Below are 23796 nucleotides of genomic sequence, written 5' to 3'. Positions count from 1 at the left end.
ACTGGAATAATTGAGAAGAAATGTTGACACAGTTGAGTGACACTGAAGGGAGGGAATAGGATGGAAGGAAATGCAGTTAGCAATAGTAACTGTGAAAAACAATTTGAAGTGAGTTGGTCTAACAGGTCTCTTTTCACACACACATAGAGAACTGAGGCAAATTTCTTAAAATTAGATCCATTCCCCAACTGATACATCATCAAAGATATGAAGTTTCCAGATGAAATAAAGCCATCTAAAGCCATATGGAAAAAATGCTGTAACTCACTCAAAACAAATCTGGGGTACTATCTAATATCTAATGGATGGAATAATAGAAAAGCAAAGGAAAACAAAAATTTTTAGGGGATATGGGGAAAAGAGACATTATTGTACTCTTGGTGAATTTGTAAATGTATTCAAACATTCTGTAGAGCAATTTGGAACTATGGCCAAAGTTCTATAATATCATGCAAACTCTTTGAACTATTAAGAATACTACTAGGTTGCTATCCAAAAAGAGATAATAACCAAAAGGTTGAATTCACAACTGAGGAAATGCCCATCAAGTAGGAAATGACTGAACACACTGTGGGATGAGACTATGATGGAACACTACTGTGCTATAAGAAATAATGAGTAGGATGCTACCAGAAAAATCTGGAAAGACTTACATGAGTTGATGCAACGTGACATGTACTATATACAAAATAACGGCAATTTTGTAAGATGATTAGCTGTGAATGACTTAGCTCTTTTCAGCAATACAGTGATCCAAGACAATTCTGAAGGAATTATGAAAAATGCAGTCCATCTCCAGATAAAGAACTGATGGTGTCTGAAATAAGACTGAAGCATAATTTTTTGTTCCTTTTTAATTTTTTTTCTATTTTCTTTCACAACCTGAGTAAGGTGGAAATGTTTTGAATGAATACACATGTATAACTCATATTGAATTGCTTACCTTCCTAAGGGGAGTGGGGAAGGAGGGAGGAAGAGAAATTGGAACAGAAAGTTGTTTTTTTTTTGTTTTGTTTTGTTTTTGGAGGACATTAAGGGTTAAGTGACTTGCCCAGGGTCATACAGCTAATAAGTGTCAAGTGTCTGAGGCCCTATTTGAACTCAGATCCTTCAGAATCCAGGGCTGGTGCTCTATCCACTGTGCCACCTAGCTGCCCCCTGGAACACAATGTTTTAAAAATTGATGTTAAAAATGGTTTTTCACATAATTTGGGGAAAATAGTATTCTAGATATTTTCAAAAATATTTGTCCAAGTGTGCAGGACTAGTAATAACAACAACAACACAAAAATAACCCTAAGAGTATTACAAAATCAGAGAGTAGAAGATGGTGGAGGAAAGGCAGTGAACTCTTGAACTCATGACACAAATGCTCCAAAAAACCATCAAAATAATGCCATAGGACAATGCCTGAGGTAGCATAACCCACAGAAGAATGTGCTGAAATCTTCTAACCAAGAATGGATTGGAAGGTCAGAAAGAGGGAGCTGCTGTACTGAGACAGGAATGGAGCCCAACCCCACAGTCAAACTGACACAGATCCAGTCCCACGAAGCCCTCCCCAGAGAAGGAGACCCCCAGAGCCTCTGAATCAGCTGAAGCACCAGTGTCATCTGGAACTAAGCTTACAGTCTGGTGAGAGGGCTTAGCCCTTGGAAGGGGCAGGCTACAGGGGTCTATGCTGGTGCTGAGGCAGAACTTGGGTTTTTCACCCCTGCTAGGAACCAGGAGGTAGGCTTGAGTAGCAGTGGCCCAGGTTGGGGAGGGGCACAGGCTCGTCAGACCTGGTAACCACCTCAAACCAAGCTGGTTGATTAGCATGTTGGTCTGAGGTCATGTACAGAACAGGGAACAGGCCAGGCAAGTTTAGATCCTGATCATCCTTAAATCATACCACCTGGGAATTCTGAGGCTTGGGATACTGAAGCCTGGAAACAGTGCCCCACTTTAAAGAGCTAAAAGTCAAGTAAAGAAGGGCAAGATGACCAGACAAAGAAAGGTGAGGACTATAGAAAGTTTCTTCTCTGACAAGGAAGACGGAGGTACACCCTCAGAGGAAGATGTCAACTTCAGGGCTCCTATATCTAAAGCTTCCAAGAAAAATGATAACTGGTCTCAGGCCATAGAGGAGCTCCAAAAGGACTTTTAAGATAAATTTAGAGAGGTAGAGGAAAAAATGGAAAGAGAAATAAATGAGGGTGATGAAGGTAAGAGATGAAGAAAAAGTCAAAAGCTTGAAAAGTCAAATTGGCCAAAAGGAAAAGGAGGTACAAAAGCTCTCTGATGAAAATAATTGCCTCTGAATTAGGATTGAACAAATGGAAGCTAGTGATTTTATGAGAATCCAAGACACAATAAACCAAATCCAAATGAATAAAAAATAGAGGACAATGTGAAATATCTTCTAGGAAAAGCTCCTGACCTGGAAAACAGGTCTAGGAGAGATAATCTGAAAATTATTGGTCTACCTGAAAACTGTGATCAAGGAAAGAGCTTAGACATTATCTTCCAAGATATTCTCAGGGAAAATTGCCGTGATATTCTAGAAGCAGATTATAAAATAGAAATTGAAAGAATCCACCTATCACCTTCAGAAAGAGATCACAAAATGAGAACTCCTAGGAATATTTTAGCCAAATTTCAGAGCTCTCAGATCAAGGAGAAAATATTGCAAGCTGCCCAAAAGAAAGAATTCAAGTACTGTGGAGCCCCAGTCAGGAGAGTGCAAGATCTAGCAGCTTCTACATTAATGGACCAAAGGGCATAGAATATGATATTCCAGAGGGCAAAGGAATTGGGATTACAACCAAGAGTCATGTATCCAGCAAAACTCCGCATAATCTTTCAGAGGAAAAAATGGGACTTCAATGAAAAAGAGGACTTTCAGGTATTCATGACAAAAAGACCTGAACTGAATGGCAAATCTGACTTTCAAATACAAGACCATAGAGAACCATAAAAAATTGGAGTTGGGGGACATACCTGGGGTCGTTCAGTGGGTGACTGTCTTGTGTATGAGGCTAGGTTTTGGGTGGGATCCCCCCTGGTCTAGGGTGGATGCTTTGTCCACTCTGTCAACCAGATGCCCCATAATAACATCTTTAGAGTAAAATTGAGGGGTGAGGGGGATGTACTGGGGGAGGGGAAAGGGCAGAGGTGAAATCCTAAATTAAAGAAACAGGAAAAGGCTTATGGAGTGGGGGAAGAGATGGGAGAGGAGCAGGGCAGTAAAAGAATATTACACTCTACAGAAAAGGCTCAAAGACTCATCAGGGTTGCCTCAAGGAGGGATTATCACACACACCCAACTGGGTGGAGTAATCTATTTAATCTGGGAACTAAATTAGCCTAACACTCAACAAAATTGGCTCAAAGACCTCAATCTCATCAAAATTGCCTCAAGGAGGGAATAATGTACACACTCCATTGGGTGGAGTAATTTCTCTAACCCTGCAGGAAAATAGGAGGGGAAGAGAATAAAGAGAGAGGGGCAAAAGAAGGAAGGGAAGATTGGGGGAGGGGACAGACAGAAGCAAATGCCTTTGGGAGAGGGATAGGATGAAAGAAGATGGGTAATAGAATAAATATCATGGGAGAGGGAATAGGATGGAAGGGAAACAGTAAAGAATAGTAATCATGAAAAAGAGAAAAGGGGGGAAAATTGTACAAAAAATATTTATAGCAACTCTTTGTGGTTGCTAAGAATTGAGAATCAAGGGAATGTCCATCGATTGAAGAACAACAGAAGAAGCTGTGGTATATGATTGTGGTGGAATGGCCTTGTTGTATAGGAAATGACCAACAGGATGATCCCAGAAAAACTGGAAAGACTCATAAAGTGAGCAGAGCTGGGAGGACATTGGTGAATAATTAATCAAGAGGTAAGAATACTAATAAATGGGGGGGGGTGCTAAAAGTCTTCAACTCCTCCTTCTGAGAACCTGGCATGAATATGAGACTCACCCACCTCCAACAACAAGGAACAAAGGAATCCATCGTTGCCCAGACCACTCTGGTTTTCTCCTTCATAAGCAGGTTTACCTCAACCACAATGCAGGATAGCTAGGGCATAGACTTACTGCTTTAGGGCTGGAATTCAACTAGATTAGATTTCTCTAAATAGAAATAAGGTCTTTTAGTTGACTAGGGTACTGACTAGGGTCAAGGAGCATGTTCCCTGGGGATTTGGAAATCTTATTCATCAGCAATGTCCTTCTGAGATTGACTGACTCACAGGGACTGGTTCATGAATGAGGAAATAGAGAGAAGAAGCCTTAATGATATTTTAATAAATTTTTCCCCTGAATTTCCTTCAAAACAAAGAGAAGACAGTTTTGTATTCATCTCCACATACTTTTGGACTACTCTGGTTGGCCAACATTATGTCTTTACCCAACTACAATGGAGTGTAACATCAGCTCAGTGGTGTCACCACAGCTCTGAAGTATCATGCTGCATCTGATTAATTTTGATATGATAGAGGGTTTAATAGATAATTTTGATGTTGATGATTTACTCAGAATCCATAGTGACACAAAAGGAAATGACTACTGTCCTCATTTCTTAAATTTAGGATTTTATTTAGCTCCATTGTGCCTGCTTACCCAGGAAGGAGCTGTAACATGGGCTAAAAATCATAAAAATAGAGTTTGAAATGAGTCAGAGGCTTGGACGTGAAACGGCAGACTAAAAGTGTAACATCAGCATTAGACACAAGACAGGGATTTCAACTGTATAATAAATATATTCCCTTCTGGCCTCAGACTTTAATTACAATGCAATATCCCTTATGTCCACGAGATGGCACCGATGTGCTAAATTCTGCAGTATCTGCTTTGTCCATCAGTGGTCACCAAAGACCCTCCCATAATATTGTTCAATACTTTTATCAGCCAGCAGATGGCAGCAAACAAGTATGATGTAAACTTCATTGGCCCTAAATTGGCCAAAAGAGCATTTATTAATTCTTAGTAATACCAAATTCAGTGTACATGGCACTGAAAAACAGGAAGATGAGTCTTACCATTCTCTTCCAAACGTGACACATGCACAGAGATTGCAGGATGAATTTATTTTCAGACATTTTTAACGTATGGATTTGTTTAATTCATATTAAATTCTTTTCTCTTCTGTAGGATGGCAATGTATATTTTTGCTATTCAGTCATGTCAGACACTTTGTGATCCCATTTGGGGTTTTCTTGGCAGAGAGATTAGAATGGTCTGCCATTTGTTTCTCTAGCTCATTTTACAAAATCAGGAAAACCTGTCAGACCCAGAGGGTGTCTGTGTTTAGGATAACTCTTCACTTAAGATCTGGTTTCTAGGTGTTCTGTGATGTAGAACTATTAATGGCTATTAAGGGTTAATGGTCCCTAGCTACAGTCTCTGCTGTGATGTTTAAAATCTAAATTGTGGTCGCCTTAAATCAGAAGCTTCAGCTCCAGTCTAGTCTAGTCTAGTCTAGTCTAGTCTAGTCTAGTCTAGGGTTCCAGCCTGGTTGGGTTCTTCCTGAAGTCCTCTTCCAGGAGCCTGCTTTAATCAGGAACTCCTTAGCAAGCTGTTTGTGGTAGCTTTTTTTATACATCTGGAACAGAGGCGTCCTTACACACTGCTTCAAGGTGATTGGTTGGCATCATCCAAATCCATTGTCTTTGAAGCTGTTCTCAAGTTGAGTTCACAGTCTAGTTTCTGAGAACAATACCTTCTTAAGGGATAGCCAGGTGTGACTACAACCCAATTAACTTGAAGTAGGCTTAATTAGCAGTCAATCACTCTCACTTGATTCAATCAGTATAGATTAATCTCCAGGTGGGTCTTTGAGTATCTGCTAAATCCCATTATTTCATCACACTGCTGATCATGATGGTTGATAGGGACAAACCCTTTTGGCTGGTTACTGTAAGAACACAAACCTTAGGTTCTCTGTTAACCCTTTTAGGTACTATTGATAACTCAAGTCTTAGGTTATCTGTTAACCCCTTTTAGGTACAATTGATAGGTTATCTATTAGCCCTTTTTTAGCCTCCTCCATCAGAAGAGCAAATTAAGGGTGGCAACTGATCTTTGGCAAGGGACACGCTAAAAAGGGAAGAAGAAGAAACCCTTGAAAGGGTTTGAAATTTGAGAGGAAGAAGCAGAGTGAGAGCAAACTGAACCAAGAACTGACAGAGCTGGTTCAACCAGCAACAGGAGAAAGAGAAGGTAGCTCTGAGCTCTGCCAGCAAAGGAAAGTATCCAAGATGGACCCTGGCTTTTTGAGCATCTCAGAGTGGAAGACCCAGCTGGTGCCAGCAGTGTATTCACCTACTTGAGGCCTGAGGAATGTTCCAAGAAGAGGTCTGCTCCTTCACCAACTTGCCCTCTGAATCCCTATCTAGTCTTAGATAATATGTTGATCTGATTTCTATTTACACAAAGGTTTCTAGTCTTGCCTCAACCTTTAAGAGTGCAGGGGTTAAAAAAAGAAAAAGAGCATGGAGGGGTTAAATAGAAGTAGTGTCACGAATATTTCTAAGTCTGAAGAAGGAAAGAAAAAGGAAGTCTCTAAGCTGAGGAAAATATAAGTTTATTGAGAGAAGGCCTATCTCACAATAAAGCCAGGCTCTGGCAAGGGTGAGCTTGCAATTACCCTGAGCTGAGCTGGTGACTGGCATTTAGATCCCTACAAGGCTTACATGCTTATATACCCTATTCATTTTAGACACAACTCCCTTTAGACACAAATTATCTCCTGAGCCTATTTCAAATAGTACAGAATATGAGCACTGACAAATGGTTATCATCTGAAAAATCACGTTCAAGCACTTATGGGTATTCCACCACAGCTGGCAGTCAGCCAAATGTACAATGTTTTTGGCAAATTCCTAAAATCAAACAACCTCCAATGATGACTGATTCCTTGAAGGTAGATTTTGAGAAGCAGAGACATGGGGAGAGTACATTCCACATGCTGATTTCTGGATGAATCTGAATGCCAAAGTCACAAATAGATATCCTATTTGATGTCAGATAGCTAGAGCCTAACCCACTGAGTCTGAAGAAGAATATGAAGTCCAGGCTGGGCAGTGACTTGGACGGCCAGTGAGAGTTCCCACAGTCACTGTGAAGGACAGCAAGGAGACTAGAGACCCTGGATCAAAAAAAGTATAAGAGGGGCAGCTAGGTGGCGCAGTGGATAGAGCACCGGCCCTGGATTCAGGAGTACCTGAGTTCAAATCCGGCCTCAGACACTTAACACTTACTAGCTGTGTGACCCTGGGCAAGTCACTTAACCCCAACTGCCTCACTTAAAAACAAAAAAGTATAAGAAAGTCAAGGGAAGAAAGCATAACAAACTGGAAAGGTGGAGGAGAGACTGGCAATGAGATACTTTGAAGCTAGAAAAAAATAGATCCTATAGGTGAAAAGGAAAGACTGGAGTTTAGTGACAGGAGGAATGAGCTTGTGTATCACCTGTGTTTTAGGAATATCATCTTGACACCTGAGTGAAGTGGGGAGGGTCTGGCCAGGAGACCCCTGGGAAGACCAATTTAGTAGTCTATGCCTAATGTAATGAGAGCTAGTACCCAGGCAATGGCAGAGGCAGAGGATAAGATGTGTAGGCAAGAGATGTGACAAAGGTAGAATCACGAGACCTTGGCAACAGATTATTTATGGGAGGGATAAGAAAGAGTGTGGAGTTAAGGATATCATCCAAGTGTTGTGTGTCAGAGTGATTGGGAGGATAATGGTACTCTCAACAATAATCAGGAAATTCAGAAGAGGGGAGACTTCAGGGGGGAAGAGGATGAGTTCACATGGGGACATGTTCAATTGGAGGTTTCTAAGGGACATCCAGTTCAAGTTGTGCAATAGGCAGTTGGAGGTTTGGGCCTGGAGGTCAATAGAGAGGTTGGGACAGAATAAGTAGAGGGGAGAATCATTCTCATAGAGAGGACAACCACATTGAGGGGAACTGAGATCACCAAGTATAGAGGGAGAAGAGGCAGAGTATTAAATGGATTTATGGAGGAAACCCACAGTGAGCTGATGTGTCCTGGATGGAAACCCAGCAAAGGAGACTAAGAAGGAATAGTCAGAGAGGTAGAAGGAGGATGAGGAGAGTTTAGCAACAAAAGGGAGGAGAGAATGAGAGCCAGTGGAGAGGAGTAGGTCAAGAGGATGGGGAGGGGCAGCTAGGTGGCCCAGTGGATAGGGCACCAACCCTGGAGTCAGGAGGACCTGAGATCAAATCCAGCCTCAGACAATTAACACCTGCTAGCTGTGTGACCCTGGGCAAGTCACTTAATCCCAATTGCCTCACCAAAAAGAAGAGGATGGTGAGACATGGTCATGTATGTAAGCATGTGGGAAACAACCCGAAGATAGAGAGAGATTGAAGATAAGTGAGAGAAGGAATGCTAGAGAGAACAGATTGAAGTAATAATGGTGGTACTGGGAGTGACAAGGGGGCATACACTCCAGAAATAAGGGGCTGGAATACTAGGATTTAATAACTGATAGGATATGGTAGATGATGGAGAATGAAGAGGTAGCCCAGCTATGCAGTGGATACAACATTCAGAATGGAGTAAGGACTACTTGAGTGTAACCCTGCATCGGATACTTGCTATGTGTCCCTGGGAAAGTCATTGGACTTCTTTGAGCCTCTTTTTCCAAATCTGTAAAAAACGATGTTGGCTGTGATGGCCTCTCATGACCCATGCAGTGATTCACCTGACACCTACCTGGATTCTCTGTCATATTCTTCCATTATCTCTCCTTGATTGTTGCCTTGCCCACCCCCTCCTGTGGGATAAATCCCATGCCTATGTTTTGCACAGTTTTTGACATATAGTAAGCACCTAAGAAATGCTCACTGACTCCCTCTATCTATCGAGCTATGACACCTCAGGAAGTCTTCATGGAAAAAACAGGTCTGGAGCATTGGCCTTCTTACCTTGACAGGCTGAGGCAGAGCATCTCTGGGGCCACTCTTCTTGTATTGGCTGATCTCTTCTTCAAGAAGTTTGTGGAGCCAGGCTGTTGGGCTGCCAAGGTCTGAGCCAGGGAGCCCCTGTCCCCTCAGGGGAGCTCTCAAGCCATCCCTTGCATGACAACCTTACCCCACTTTGCATCAGGGCCTGTACAGAGGGAAAACTCAAATTACACCCACAAACAGATGCATATGTGAACAATCAGAATTCTTCCTCTTCTGCAAATTGTCCCTTCCTCCGATGGAGCCTGGAGAAAAGTATAATGATGGAAAACTGCTATAGCTGAGAATAATGATGTCTTCAGGACATCAAACCAGCAGATGATGGTACAATCACCAAAGCAGGTGATATCTTCAGAAGGAACTGAGAATTTATGGTGGCTAGGGTAGGTTGTACAAGAAGGTTCCATGGGCTAAGGGAAAACTAGTCCAGGAGATAGGAGGATGGCTGGGAAAGGCTGAGAGAGGATAGTGTGAGGGAGAGCAGGGCCAGTGGTTTGGACAACAGTCTGACTCCTCTGCAAGACTCCATAAGGAGTGGTACCCTGGCCATGTCACTGATCCCTTAGCAGCTCTGAGAGAACCCAAGTATTCACATGAGGAGTGGGCATGGGACAGTGGTGTCAACAATGCCCTGTGGCAACAACACTTCACCTATGTTGGGGATATGGGTAGTAGAGGGTCTGTGGACCTTACTGCCTCCACCATTAACATTTTTAGATAACCACACAGGGCAGATGGGGAAACTGGTTCAGAGAGAGAAGGGAATTGTCCTTGGGCACATGGGTGCTAAGTGACAGAGGCAGTTCCAGAACCCTCTTTACCAAAAAATCACACAGTGGGAGAACTGGGAGGGACATGAGAAGCCATCACATTCAACCCACCCCCTAAAAGGAATTCCCACTATAACATACCTGACATGTGGCCTTGCAGCCTTGGACTGAAGAACAGCAAGGAGGGTCAGGGAGCCCATCTCACATTAAGGCAGCTCTCATTCTGAGAATGTTTCTTCTTGACACCAGGCCTAGATTTTGCCTCTGCAACCTCTCTTTGCTGACCAAGACTACAGGCTCAGTCTCCCTTCATGCCTAGTGTTACATATTTGCCATATCTGGTGTACTCACTTTTCCTCCATTCCTGGTCCTTGCTAAAGCTTCCTCTTAGTTTTCTTTCTCTCCTATTCCCAGGACAGAGAGATCCCTTGAGACAATCATAATGAGAGAACACCTCATGTTTCTGTATAACCCTGAGATGGATATAGGGCTTTCCTTAGCAAAGCCCTGATAGATATGGAATGCCAGGATCATTCTGAATTTACAGGGATGACTCTGAGGCTTAAGGACTTACTGGGCAAGAAGGGCAAGGATGAGAAAATGGCAAAGAAGTTACCAGTGAGAGCTGCTGGATGGAAGCCCCCCCCCACCTGAGATCTGATCCCTCTGGGCCGCTCCTGTTCACTCCAAGAGCCTTGACCAAGAGATGGTTTACATTTCTATACTGCTTTACTGTCCATAGATGAGGACAGTTAGGAGACTCAGTAGATAGAGCTCTGGACCCAGAGTCAGCAAGATCTGAGTTCTAATCTAGCCTCAGACTAGATTCAGACTAGCTGTATGACCCAAATGAGTCACTTCCCCCTGTTTGCATCAGTTTCCTCATCTGTAAAATGAGCTAGATAAGGAAATGACCAGCTGCTCCAGTATCTCTGCCAAGAAAACCCCAAATGGAGTCACAAAGTGTCTGACATGACCAAATAGCAAAACTATAGAGAGAGCCATCCTACAGAAGAAAAAAATAAAAATCAATGACAGGAATGCATACATTTAAAATGCCGGAAAAGAAATTCATTCTGCCATCCCTGTGGACATGTCACGTTTGGAAAAGAACGGTAAGCCTTGTCTTCCCCTTCTTAAGGGCCATGTGCACTGAGTTTGTTATTACTCAGAGGTGATCTTTATTGATAGGATGTACTTTTCTCTGAGGCCAGGGACTATTTGGTTTGGATCTTTGGAATCCTAGCCCCCAGAGCAGAGTGGAGCACATAGCAGGCTTTTAATAAACGAGTTTTTGGCCAATTTAGGACCGCTAAAGATTGTAACAGAGTCTTTTCCTGCCATCTGGTGGTTAATAGAAATATTATAGGATGGTCTTTGGTGCCATGCGGTGGCCAAAGTCGATATTGCAGAATTTAGCATTCTGGTGCCATCTTGTGGATATAATGGAAATTGCATGGGAAATATTCTTATTATTTTTAATTATAAAAGTATTTTAATATTTTCCAGGTACGGGTAGAGATAGTTTTCAACATTTGTTATTATAATATTTCTAATTTCAAATTTTTCTCCCTCCCTCCCCTCCCTTGTCATCTTCACCAAGACAGCAGGTAATCTGATATAAGTTATATATGTACAATAAAATTATATTTCAGCATTAGTCATGGTATAAGAGAAGAATTAGAGCAAAAAGGAAAAATCACAAAAAAGAAAAAAAAACAACAGCACCAAAACCAAAAGAAAGTGTAATGTTCAATCCTCGTCCATAGTCCACAGTTCTTTTTTCTGGCTTTGGAGAGACTTTTCCATCATGATAGACTTTGAGAGCAGAAAGGAAAATATTATACAATTGACATCCCTGTCTTGTTTCCCGTGCAGATGTTATACTTTTAGTTGTTTTACTAGTCCTACACACCTGTGAAATATTAGCCTCCATGTCTAATTTCAGAGTACTCAATTATCAGTTAAACTTTTGATGTTTCTTTTATAAATTTCCTTCAAAACGTAGATTGCCTGACTTATGTGACCTGATGCTGAGTGAAGTGAGCAGAAGCAAGAGAACATTATACACAATAACAGCAACATTGTGTGATTACCAACCCTGATCAAATCAGCTTTTCTTTCAAAGATCCCAAATAATTCCAAAAGACTCATGATGGAAAAAGCTCTCCACATCCAGTAAATGCACTGTGGGAGCACAGTCATTTCATAAACGAGGATGCTCACAATCCTGTCAAATGGAAGCATACAGTTCGCTCAGGTTCAATTTCCCTAATATTCACAAAATGGATCATAAGCTTAGAAACTTTCGATACTTTCACAATAGGCACTCAGGTTGCTTAGATCTCAGTATTCCATTTAGTACAATTAAGTTAATATATGATTTATATGTTATACAACATGTAATAATAATGGTTTCTATGGCACTGAAGGCATTGTCATATTGGAACTGTTGCCTGCTTTGAGAATTCAGAAAGGACCTTTAAATCTCTAATCTTCAGTTTCCCTAAACAAGCAGTGGACATCTTTCCAATATACGGCCAATGAAAACTCAGTCAGTTCATTATTAAGTTCCTTGTTCTCATGACACATGGATGTTTTCATTTCCCTCAGACTCAGTTTCCCTGATATTCACTAATAGGGGCTATACTCTAATCCTAGACAATATTTACATTTTAACAATAGCCATTTCTATTTCCTCAGTCTCAGGTTTTTTATGTTTTTTTTTTCTCTTCTGGTTTTAAATCCTTTGATTAGAAGGGTGGTAATAAGATGACAGGCCATTGGGTAGTTGCCCAAAGAGGGGAATAACTGGGGTTTGAAATTGTGGACCTGGGACTTGGGTCTAAGGATGTTTGGGAACCCCCAAGGTGAAGCCTTATCTCCTTTGCTTTCCTTATGTGGACTCGAGTTGGGGTGGAGTTTGGGGAAGAAGGCAAGGAATGGATGGGAGAGAGATCCTGGTCCAACTCCTTCACTTCACACATTGTACCAGGTAAGTCGTGTACCTGGAGTAGAACCCCTGGGGTTAGGAGGTACCAGGTCCAAGGGGTGAGTAACCAAGACATCATAGATGCTCTTGTTAGGTGGCACCACCTGAAAAAGAGCATCCAAGTCCCCTAGGGAGCCAGTGGGACCTGTGGTCTTAGGTGCTAGCCCCCAGTAGGAAGAGCCTGGGAAGGGCAGACACTGAGGGCAAGGTGGGGGTGGGAGATGAGTCACAGTTTTTAATATACTTTAATTTAACATTTGTATGATTTAAATTTTATTTTATTCCTTAAAAGTCTTAGATTCAGTGGCCCATGAAGGACCTGTCAGTTTTTGTGTTGAACCAGCTTTGAGAATTCCATGAGGTGCTTTACAATCACTAATCCTCAGTTTCCCTAAAGAAGCAGTGAACGTGTTTATAATACAGAGCTAATGAAGGCACAGTCATTTCAAAAACAGGGCCTCGCTGTGGGGAGTCCCGTGGACTGAGGGGGTGCCCAGTGCCCCCTGCCCCTCCCCCCACAGGCCCTGGCATCCGGGATTGCTTCCTGGTGATGGGCCTCAGCTGCTGCCCCTCCCTCCCTGGGGCCCTCCCTCTGCCCACTCCCCTGGCTCTTCCTTCCCTCAGATTTTCCCCAACCTTGCCCCTTGTCTTTCCCTCCATAGGCTCCTTCTGAGTTCCCTGCCCCTCCCCCCTCCCCTCCCCCTTCCCCCTCCCTTCCCCCTTGTCCTCCTCAGCCTGGCCCCCCTTCGCACTGACTGCCTCACAGCCTCCTCATGCTGCCCTGAGGTGGCTGCTGCTGGGGTCCTCATGGAGTAGGCGGCCGCCCCTCCCTTCAGCCTCCATTTCCCTCAAGGGCCACACTGGGGCTTGGTCGCTCCTCCTAATGTGGCCACACCTGTACCCCCTCCTGCATCTGGACTGACTGAGAGAACTTGGCCACCTCAGCCCACCCATCCCCCGACCATGATTCGACCGAACTTGTGAGAACCCTGTGCACCCATGTTCACAGGGAGGCTGGCGCTTTGTGCTTCGGCCTTCTGCAGGAACTCCGCTCATACACACAGCACTCCCCCTCCTTCACAGCCCTCACCAGTCCAGGCCCACCTCTTCCTCCTCACTCTGCCTGCCCCCCTTGCATCCTCTAAATCAATCTCAACTGACAGTTTGCCTTGGCACAGCAAAGAGAAACCTAGGGCCCTTTGACCTACACAAGACTTGGTCACTCAGGACTCCAGAGGGCAGTCCTTCTCCTGAGGCAGCAGAAGTTTTGGGGCCCTAAGAAGGGGAGCCTCTGAAGGAGACAGAGCCCCAAATGGGGCCCCGCGACCCACAATGCCAAGAAGCCATTGTTGGGCCACCTTTAGGGCTGGCCACCCCAGTGGGCCCCATGGAACAAGTCTCGTTCAAACTGTCATGGGGCGCAGAGCCCCCCAGAATTTCTCTGGGGCACACCGAGGAATCTTCTCCTTGAGAAACTAAACCAGAGGACAGATAACGCCTAGAGAGATCAGCTGAACCAAATCGGACTGAGCTAGCTTGGGATTCCTACCCTTCATTCTGGTCTCCCTTACCCTGGGGAGATAAATTTGGGTGTGGCTTCGGCCTTTAAGTTCTGAAGAGGGATCCTTAGCCACCCCTCACCCAATTCCTTTAGTCACTACCAGTGGGGGATGGTCCTCCACTGCTCACCCAATTCCCCCAGCTACCACCAGAGGGCCCTCTCTCACTAAAGGAACATTTCACGGGCAGATGGGCCACCCCCATCAGTCCCCTATAAAAGTACCTGCCAGTCTCCTGTTCGAGGAGATTTGGTACCTCTGAGCCATGTGCTTTATGCCAAATCTTCCCATGAAAAGTCCAAGGATTTCTTTCATGGTTTCCCTTCCCTCACCCTTCCCTTCCCTTGTTCCTCAATAAACTACCACCTTATTCTAACTACGTTTTGTGTGCAAGAGGGTGTAATTCTTTAAAGAGGAATTCCCAAGAACCCCAACCCCAACCCATACCCCATTTCCCCCTTATCAAAACCATACTTTGCCCAGCAGCCCAAGAAGTCAGTCTCTCCAAGGATTTTGATGAAACAGACACTATATGGGCCTTCTCCCATTTAGTCTTAGACCTGTCTAGTGAATTCATCCAGGTCCCTTCAAATCATTAAGCCTCTGTTTCCCTAAATAAACACCTGAGCAGCTTAGATACTAAAGCCACTGAAAGCCCAGTCAGTTTTACTACTTGGACCCTTTTGTTGATGATGTCACATCAGTTTCTTCATGCACCTCATTTATCCCAATACTTTAGAGTATGAACTCTAAGCATAGCACCATCTAGATGAACTCACAATGGGCCCTTCTCAGGGCTTGGACCCAGTTTCCCCACCAGTTCTATTATGCTTTAGGATGATTTTTTTTTTATTTCAAATATTTTAATAAGAGTTCTCTGCCAGGCATTTAAAACACCAGTTTGTGAGGATAGACTCCATTGGAGAGAGAGAATACAGAACGCAGGTAGCCACGGAGCTGAGGAATCTTCTTGATTTGGGGCAGGATCTGAGAGTCCACTGCTTTCTGGTCAGCCTTGCGCTGCTCTGTAACCTCATATTTCTCGTTTTCTGTGTCAAAAATCTCTCCTTCTTGGTGTCTAGGTTTACGGAGCCTCTTCTTCTTGAAGTAAGCATCAGTAAGATGATTTGGAATTTTCACACCTGAAAGGTTAACCTTGGTAGAAGTGTCAATGACAAATTTCTGATGGGTTCTTCACAGAGGAACACGGTTGATGGCCAGAGGTCCAGTTACCAGTAGTAAGCCACTAGCCAGCTGCTTCAGGAAAACCACTCGCTTGCCCCTATGGTGGCCAGTGAGCATGATCAGAACTGTGCCTGGGGTGATGCTAGATCGGAGTCTCCTCACATGCTGGCTGAAGGGCTTTTTGCCATGACTGAGCAGCTTTCTAGGCACATCCTCGGTAGGGTAATACCTAGGCATTTTGCGGATCTTCACCACTCGGTTTCCTCCATTCTTATCCCCACCAACTGGCTTTGAGATGGTAGCAGATACCTTCTCTTTCTTTTTCCTTTCAATCCGGGTTTTGGGTGCAGTGTACTTGCGTTTGTACATGGCCCGCCTGGAATACATGGCAGACCTTGAGTATCTGCCAATCCCTCTGGCCAGGACCGGGTTGCGGCTGCAATGCTTTCGAGGCTTTTTCACCACCTTCTCAGCAGCATCTTCCTTTTTGGGCTTCTTTTCCTTTTTTTCTTTTTTGACCTTTTTTTCCTTTAGCTCCTTTGGGGGGTTTTGGTCCGCCATCTTGAGAGTCGGGAAAGAGCTTTAGGATGATTTTTAAAATTTTATTTGAAAAGTTTTGGATACAAAGCACAGTAAACACCTAGTGAGATTTAGTTTTGGACCTGTAGAGTAAATTTACACAGGTCCCTTCAACACCCTATGCCTTATTTTCCTAAAAAAGCACTGGCACTGCTTGGATTCTAAAGCCACTGAAGGCCCAGTGAGTTTTACTACTTGGACCCTGTTTCTGATGTCACAAACAGCCTCTTCTCCCCCCTCAGCCTCAATTTTCCCAATAGTCACTGGTGGGGCATTGACTCTAAACCTACCAACCACTAGATCACCTTCAACTATACCTGATGCTGAGTGAAAGGAGCAGAACCAGTAGAACACTGAACACAGTAACAGTAACATGGAACAATGATGAACTGTGATAGACTTAGATCTCACCAATACAGTGATCCAAGAAAATTACAAAGGACTCATGATGGAAAATGCTTTCCAGATCCAGAAAAACAAAACAAAAACAGAAAACACCTGTGGAATCTGAATGCAGACTGAACCACACTATTTCTACATTTTTTACTTTTCTGTGTTTTTTTTTTCTTTTGTTCTGATTCTTCTTTTGCAACAAGACTAATACGGAAATGTGTTTAATGTGACTGTACATATATAACCTATATCAGATTGCTTTTTCTCTTGGGGAGGGAAGGCAGGGAAAGAGAAAAATTTTGAACACAAAAATGTATAGAAACGAATGTTTAAAACTATTTTTGCACGTAACTGGAAAAAATAAAATACTATTAAGATTAGAAAAACAGAAGTAAAAATCATTAAAAAAAAAAAGAAAGAGTTCTGCACTTGGAATAAAGACATGGGATTCCATCTTTGAGATTCCAGTAATTTGGGCATTAGTCACTAAGCAAGTCATATTCTTCTTTGGGCCTCTGTCTTCCTATCAAGAACATGAGTATTTTGTCATAGATTATCTCTAAGGTTTCTGTCAGCTTTTATATTCTATATTCCTTTTTTTAGCAGTACTTTCTTTTTATTTGAATTTTTTCCAGGGTAAACATGCATTTTACAGTACCTGTAAACACATCAATATGTTTACACTGATTTGTGAACTCAGTACTTTCTGGAATGCTGAAATACTCATCAAACCCAATGTAATATGCAACAACAGAAAAAGAGAGGAATACAGTAGATTAGGACATTTATGGTTAAAAATACTCATAGCAGCAAGCTTTTGAAAGATGATTTTATTAAATCAAGTCATTGCACTTGGTCATTTTATTGCTACAGCAAAACAAGGCCATTTTATTATTATAACATCGTTCATTTCTGATTGTAACTGATTGTCTTATTCTGCTCATCCATTTTAAGTTTATATGTGGATAAAATGTTTAAAAATTATTTGGAGCACATTTCTTCGTGCCATGATCACAGTGAGAAATATAGAAAATAATTTTCTGACACCAGGCTTACTTTTTTCCATCATCAGAGAAATCTTAATACTTCTAAAGAAAAAAAAATTACAGACACAACAAATATTTTCAAAATTGGGAGTGTTCATTATATTCTATATTCTAAGGCACATTCAGCTCTCTGTGGGATTCTCTCCATTCTCTTACACCTTTGAAAAGTCCACGTTCTGCAGACAGGTGGCTCAATGGATGGAGTGCTGGGCCTGGAGTCGGGAAGACGTGAGTTCTAATCTGGCCTCAGGCACTTACTAGCTGTGTGATGCTGAGCAAGTCTCTGCCCCTCTGTCGGGCTCAGTTTCCTCAATTGTAAAATGGGATAATAACAGCACATACCTTGCAGGGTTGTTGTGAATGTCTAAAGAGATAGTATCTGGAAAATGTCCATTACAGTGCTTGGTACATAAGGGATACTACAAAAATGCTTATTCTCCAAACCTTTCCCCTCTCAGGATGTTTCTGGTTATTAAATTCTATGGTCTACAGCCTCTAACTTGATATTCTAATGTCTCTTCCAGGTCTGATATTCCACATTCTATGTGCTTGGTTCATTTCCAGGGCTAATAGTCCATGTTCTAAAGGCCCCTTCCAGTTTGGTCAATAAATGTTCTCACTGGGGCAGCTAGATGGTGCAGGGGATAAAGCACCGGCCCTGGATTCAGGAGTACCTGAGATCAAATCCAGCCTCAGATAATTGACTAGTTGTGTTACCCTAGGCAAGTCCCTTAACCCCAACTGCCTCACCAAAAAGCAAAAATTCTCATGTCTCTTCAAGATCTGACTTTTTGATTTAAGGCCCTGCTCAGTTCAATATACAACATAAGTGAAAAAAAGACACACACCCCCAATCACAAGTACATGTAACAAAACTATAAAGAACAAACAAGACTCAAATGAAGAGATGAGAAAATGCTCCAAATTTTTCCCTCTGTGGAGGTGGAAGATCAAGAATTGTTATGTTCTGCATGTTTTCTCACTTTCTCAATGTATCCATCAGTTGTGCAGAGTTTTTTCTCTATTAAAAATACAATATGTCATGTGGGAAGGCTCTGGAGGGGAGGAATATATGGAATGACTATGATAGATACAGAAAATATCAACAAAAACATTTTTAAATGCCCAGAGTTGGGAGATGGTGAGCTTTGTAAATAGGTAACAGAGAGACAGAAAGACATACAGATAGAGACAGTGTACACTTACTATGTGACAGACACTATGCTAAGCACTTTAAAATTATTACCTCATTTAATCCTCCCAACAACCAGGGAGACAGTTATTCTCATTTTCCCCATTTCACAAATGAAGGAGTGGAGGTAAATGGAGGTTAAGTGACTTGCCCAGGATCACCTAGCCAATGAGTGTCTGAGGTCCCATTTGAACACAGGTCTTCCTGACTCCAGGCCTGGGACTCTCCCTACTGAGCCAACTAGCTGTCCCCACTATGAGGAACACTTCAAGCAAAATCTGGTTGGCCCCTTGTCAGAGATATAGTTTCAGGAAGAATATCTAATTCTTACCCAAGTCTTCACAGGGTAGAAATAGTCTCCATAAGACACTGACCTTGCTAACAAGGGCGACATATATTTAACTGGAGTCTTGCACATACATCAAAAGGGTGTTGAGCTAACAAGAGTGAGAGCAGGGAGGGAAAAAGCATCCTACACATGTCAGCCAAGCCCAGTAGCATAGAAAGTAGCTGATGCATCCTAGGAAGCAGAATGGAACTAGAGAATCTGTAATTCACCAGAGACAAATCTCTACGAAGAAAGACAAACCAAGTCCATGACCAGAGATGGACATGCACCAATGCCCAAAATAGGGGCAACAGAAAAGGTGACCTAGAAATAGGAGAGGGAAATAGAGTATAGCGCCACACATTAGGCAACCCACTGACACTGTCTGTCCCCTTCTTCCTTTTGATATTCTCTTCCTTCCTAGTTTTCCTGAAAATGCTCTCTCCTGGTTCTCTAACTCCCTAGCTGACCCCTCCCTCTCTATCTCCTTTACTCAATTTTCATCCATGTCATACCCATTAATGGTGATTGTTTTACAAGCAGCTGCCCTCATCTCTTCTTCTAATATTCTATTCACTTGGTGATTGCAACAAGATCTATGGATTTAGTTAACATCTCTATGCAGATGATTCTCTTATCTTTTCATCTAACCTGAATCTCTCTCCAGGGCAGCTAGGTGGTGAAGTGGATAGAATGCCAGGCCTGAAGTCAGGAAGACTCATTTTTCTGACTTCAAATCTAGCTTCAGACACTTTCTAGTGGTGTGACCGACCCTGGGCAAGCCACTTGAACCTGTTTGCCTCAGTTCCTCATCTGTAACATGATCTGGAGAAGGAAATGACAGACCACTCCAGTATCTCTGCCAAGAAAACCCCAAATGGGGTCATGAAGAGTCAGACAGGACTGAAAAGAACAAACAATGACAATCTCTGTACTGACTTCCAGCAACTCGAATTGCCTATAGGACAGATTGCATTGTTTGGCCTGTAGACATCTTCAACTCAAGACACCAAAAGTGAAGTCGCTCACCCCCAACTTTCCTACTTTCAAAATCCAGTATTCCTATTGTGGACAACACCAACTTCCCCAGGCAACCAGGCTTTCAACCTATGTGCCATCCTGAATGCCTTTCTTGCATTTACACAATGTGAGGAAAGGAGTAATGGTCTCTTCTCAGTAGGACACAACCACCACATCATATATACAACTATAGAGATGGAAAACTGCTGAAGTTGAGAGTAATCTTATCTGTAGGACAAAGAGACTACAGGAAGTCAAGGGATGATTTCCAGGGCATGGGGAGACATAGAAATGTTTATAGGCAGTGTGGGAACCAAGCCATAGATAGGGAGAGAATGGAGATGAGTGAGAGAAAGGATGCTAGAGGGGGCAATCAATAGGAGATGATGACAGGATGGAATGGAGAAAAGGGGGACCTCTTGGTGAATGGATTCCATTTTCTTCTTTCTTATATGAAGCAATGTTCTCATAAGAGAGGGTGAAAAAATGGGAGTCTTGGGACATGTCAGGAGGGATAAAGAGCTTTGGAACAACTTGTGTGATGAGTAGGTTAGTGGATAATTAATTAGGGAGATGTAAAAGGATTGCCATGCAGGAGTGAGGACTCAGTTGAAGTCCTGGCACAAAAACTTGTAGGATAGACAGCATGGTTTTATGAATTTCTCCAGCTTTGCTCAACAACACAAGTGTAGGTTTGGAGGTACTATGTGGCTGCAGTGATCCAAGACTAAAATAAGATTACAACCTTATGATATTCTAGTTGAGGAGAACAGCTTGAAGTAATTGTGGTGGTACTGTGGGTAAAAGGGAAACACACTTTGCCGAGTTAATAATGGGGCTGAAGTGCCAGGATTTCATAACTGATTATATATGGAAGATCATGGCGAATGAAGAGGCAGCCCAGCTATGCAGTGGATACAGCACTACAAAGATCAAAGCAGCAGATGCTGCTGGCCAAATCACCAAAGTAAGTAACACTTCAGAAGGAATTGAGAATTTATGGTGGCTAGGGTCAGTTTTACAAGAAGGTTGCCTGGGTCAAGGGAAAACTAATTTAGGAGATAGGAAGGTGGCTGGGAAAAGCTGATGGAGGAAAGTATGAGGGAGGTCAGGGCCTGTGGTTTGGACAACAGTCTGACTCCTCTACATGACTCCAACTCCATAAGGAGTGGTATTCTGGCCATGACACTGAGCCCTTAGCAGATCTGGGAAAAGCCAAGTACCCACACAATGACTGGGCATGGGAGTGGTATCAAGAATGCCCGGTCACAACAACACTTCACCATGCTGGGCACATGGTTAATCAGGGCTCTGTGGACCATACTGCCTCCGACTTTAACTGTGATCTTAACTTTGAAAGCAAAATGGGGTAAGGGCCTGAGGGGATGTGGGAGAGCAGTGTGGTCCTCAGGATCATTGCAGAGGTATTGCTAGGTGTAGGCCTAGAGGAATGCAAGGGCAGAAGGGCTAGGAAGCCAAGGAATGGAGGAGAACTAAAGAGCAGAAAGGATCAATGGGACTTTCAAAGGGTTTGGGTTGTAGTTAGGAGCTTGAAGGAGAAAAGTCACAAATCACTCCATCCCAGGATTCCAGAATATAGAGGTGATGATCTCTGTGGGAGCTAAGACCTGGAAACAAAGGGGATACCCATCATTTGGGAATGGGATGAAAACTGGGGTCTAGGAAGATGAATGGAGCAGTCTGAACTCATCATTTCCCTGAAACTGAAAACTTTATGGCTTATTCTGCATCTTGAGTCTATCGCCTTTTTGTCACAGGGTAGATTACATGTTAATTGGTCACTGTACTGGTCAGTTCTGAAGTCTGTCCAGGTGGCAAAAACCACCCCTTTTAGGGATTCCAACCTCTTCTTTGTTGTTCCTTATTTCAGGGAATTGGATGAAGGAAGAATGTGTCTTCAAGGGAACAGGTTTTCACAAACCCCCATCTTAGAGCACTGAAAAGGGACAAAATACAGCTCCCACCTAGGATTTCTAACCTATTTAATTGGTTTTAGCAGACCGATTTTGAAAACCTTTTAGGAAATTCAATTTAACAGGCTATATTCATGACAAAATAGAACCCTCACAATAAGTACTCAGGTTCCAAAAAGACAAATTCACCTGTTGATATTACATACATCATAGTCTTAGAGGGACCTATATCTACATTTGTTGAAGTGAGAAAATTGGAAATTGAAAGACCAAATCCAATCAGTGCCTCTTCCTCTCTATCATAATCCCAGTGGTTGTTGAACTCCAAGGCAGAGATGATGGTTGCCATGGATAGTTACATTCACATAAAAAGACCTAAAATTAAGTCCCTTTATTCTACTGAGATGTTGCTTTATGGACCTGACCCTCATGAAAACCACCAATCAAATGCCAGGCTCGAGTGGAGATCATCCATTGGGATGCAGGACCTCATTGAGACCACCAAGGGAAAGCTGGACCTGGTACCCTACCCCACGGCAGAATATTTACTGAGTGCCAGGTCCCCAGTGAGATCATCATTTGATTCATGGGGGCCTTGTCCCAATCACCAGTTGGTTACCAGATTAATACAGGCCCAGATCCTGAAAGAGAGTACCAGCCAAGTCCCAGTGTCCCTTTCCATTCTTGTGAATATCTGGATAACAGGATAACTCAAAGCCTAAAAGTAACTAGGCAAGAACACCTACTGGACATCATAGTTCCCTGAAATCCATCTCCCCTCTCAATTTGATCATTTCTTTGATGAGAACCCATGTTTTAGCAAGTCTTTCTTTTAACATTAACAAGCATTAATTTTCTCTCCCTCACACCTCCACTGGGCACCGAAAAAGAAAAAGAAAAAAAAAACACAACCCTTGGAATATGTATGCATAGTCAAGAAAAACAAATTGACCATATCCAAAACTAGATCTACACACTGAATTCATTACCTCTTTGACAAGAAGTGGGTAGACTTGATTAGAGATCTTAAATCTTTCACAGTTGTTTGACTGTACAAAGTTGTTACTGTATAAATTGTCCTGGTTCTGCTCACTTCGCTTTGCATTGATTCATACAAGTATTCCCAGGTTTCTCTGAACCACCCCCTCTTGGCATATCTAATGGAACATATCCATCCCATTGGTTTACCATGATTTGTTTGGCCATTCTCTAAAGACAGCATCCCCAAATTTCTAAGGGGGGGTTGCTTCAAAAAGCCGATATAAATATTTTTATACCTGTGTGTCGTGTTCTTCTTGCTGTGATCTCTTTGTATAAGCCGGGTACTGGTATCATTGAGAAGAAATGTAGACAAAGTTGAGTGAAACCAGGGGCTTACTTCCAACTTGCTTTCCAGAATGGCTGTACCAATTGATAGCTTGATCACTAGTGCACTAATGTGCCTGATTTCTTGGAGCTCTTAAAACATTTGTCATTTCTCTTGTTGGTCTGTCACATTTTTCAAGCACTTGCTGTGGGCCTGGGATATGAAGCAAGGAAAAAGAAAACAAAAGCTGTCCCTGTGCTGAAAGAGCTCACATTTGTTTTTGGCTTTAACATAGTTTTATTTATTCCATTACATAATTCACACTTAAATTTTCAACATTTTAACATTAATTTTAATATATTTTGTTTTGTACATTTGTAGATAAAAAAATTTCTAACATTCACTTTTAAAAAATTTTGAGTCGCAAACTCTCTCATTTCTTCTCATCCTTCTTCATTGAAAAACCTTTGAGAAAGGTTATACATATTCAGTTTTGCAAAAGTTATTTCCATA

General features: G+C 42.5%; 1 long non-coding RNA gene and 1 pseudogene across 1 annotated transcript in view; both read right to left on the bottom strand.

Annotated features, from left to right (window-relative positions):
- LOC122733575 overlaps positions 1–23796 on the bottom strand; it is a 337836-nt gene that overhangs the window by 82289 nt on the left and 231751 nt on the right. The gene's annotated exons all lie outside the window — the stretch shown is intronic.
- LOC122733573 lies at positions 15142–16059 on the bottom strand (annotated as a pseudogene).

The sequence above is a fragment of the Dromiciops gliroides genome, chromosome X, assembly GCF_019393635.1.
Source record: "Dromiciops gliroides isolate mDroGli1 chromosome X, mDroGli1.pri, whole genome shotgun sequence".
NCBI classification, from domain to species: domain Eukaryota; kingdom Metazoa; phylum Chordata; class Mammalia; order Microbiotheria; family Microbiotheriidae; genus Dromiciops; species Dromiciops gliroides.
The sequence above is the reverse complement of the archived record's forward strand: the minus strand, read 5'-3'. Positions and strand labels throughout refer to the sequence as shown.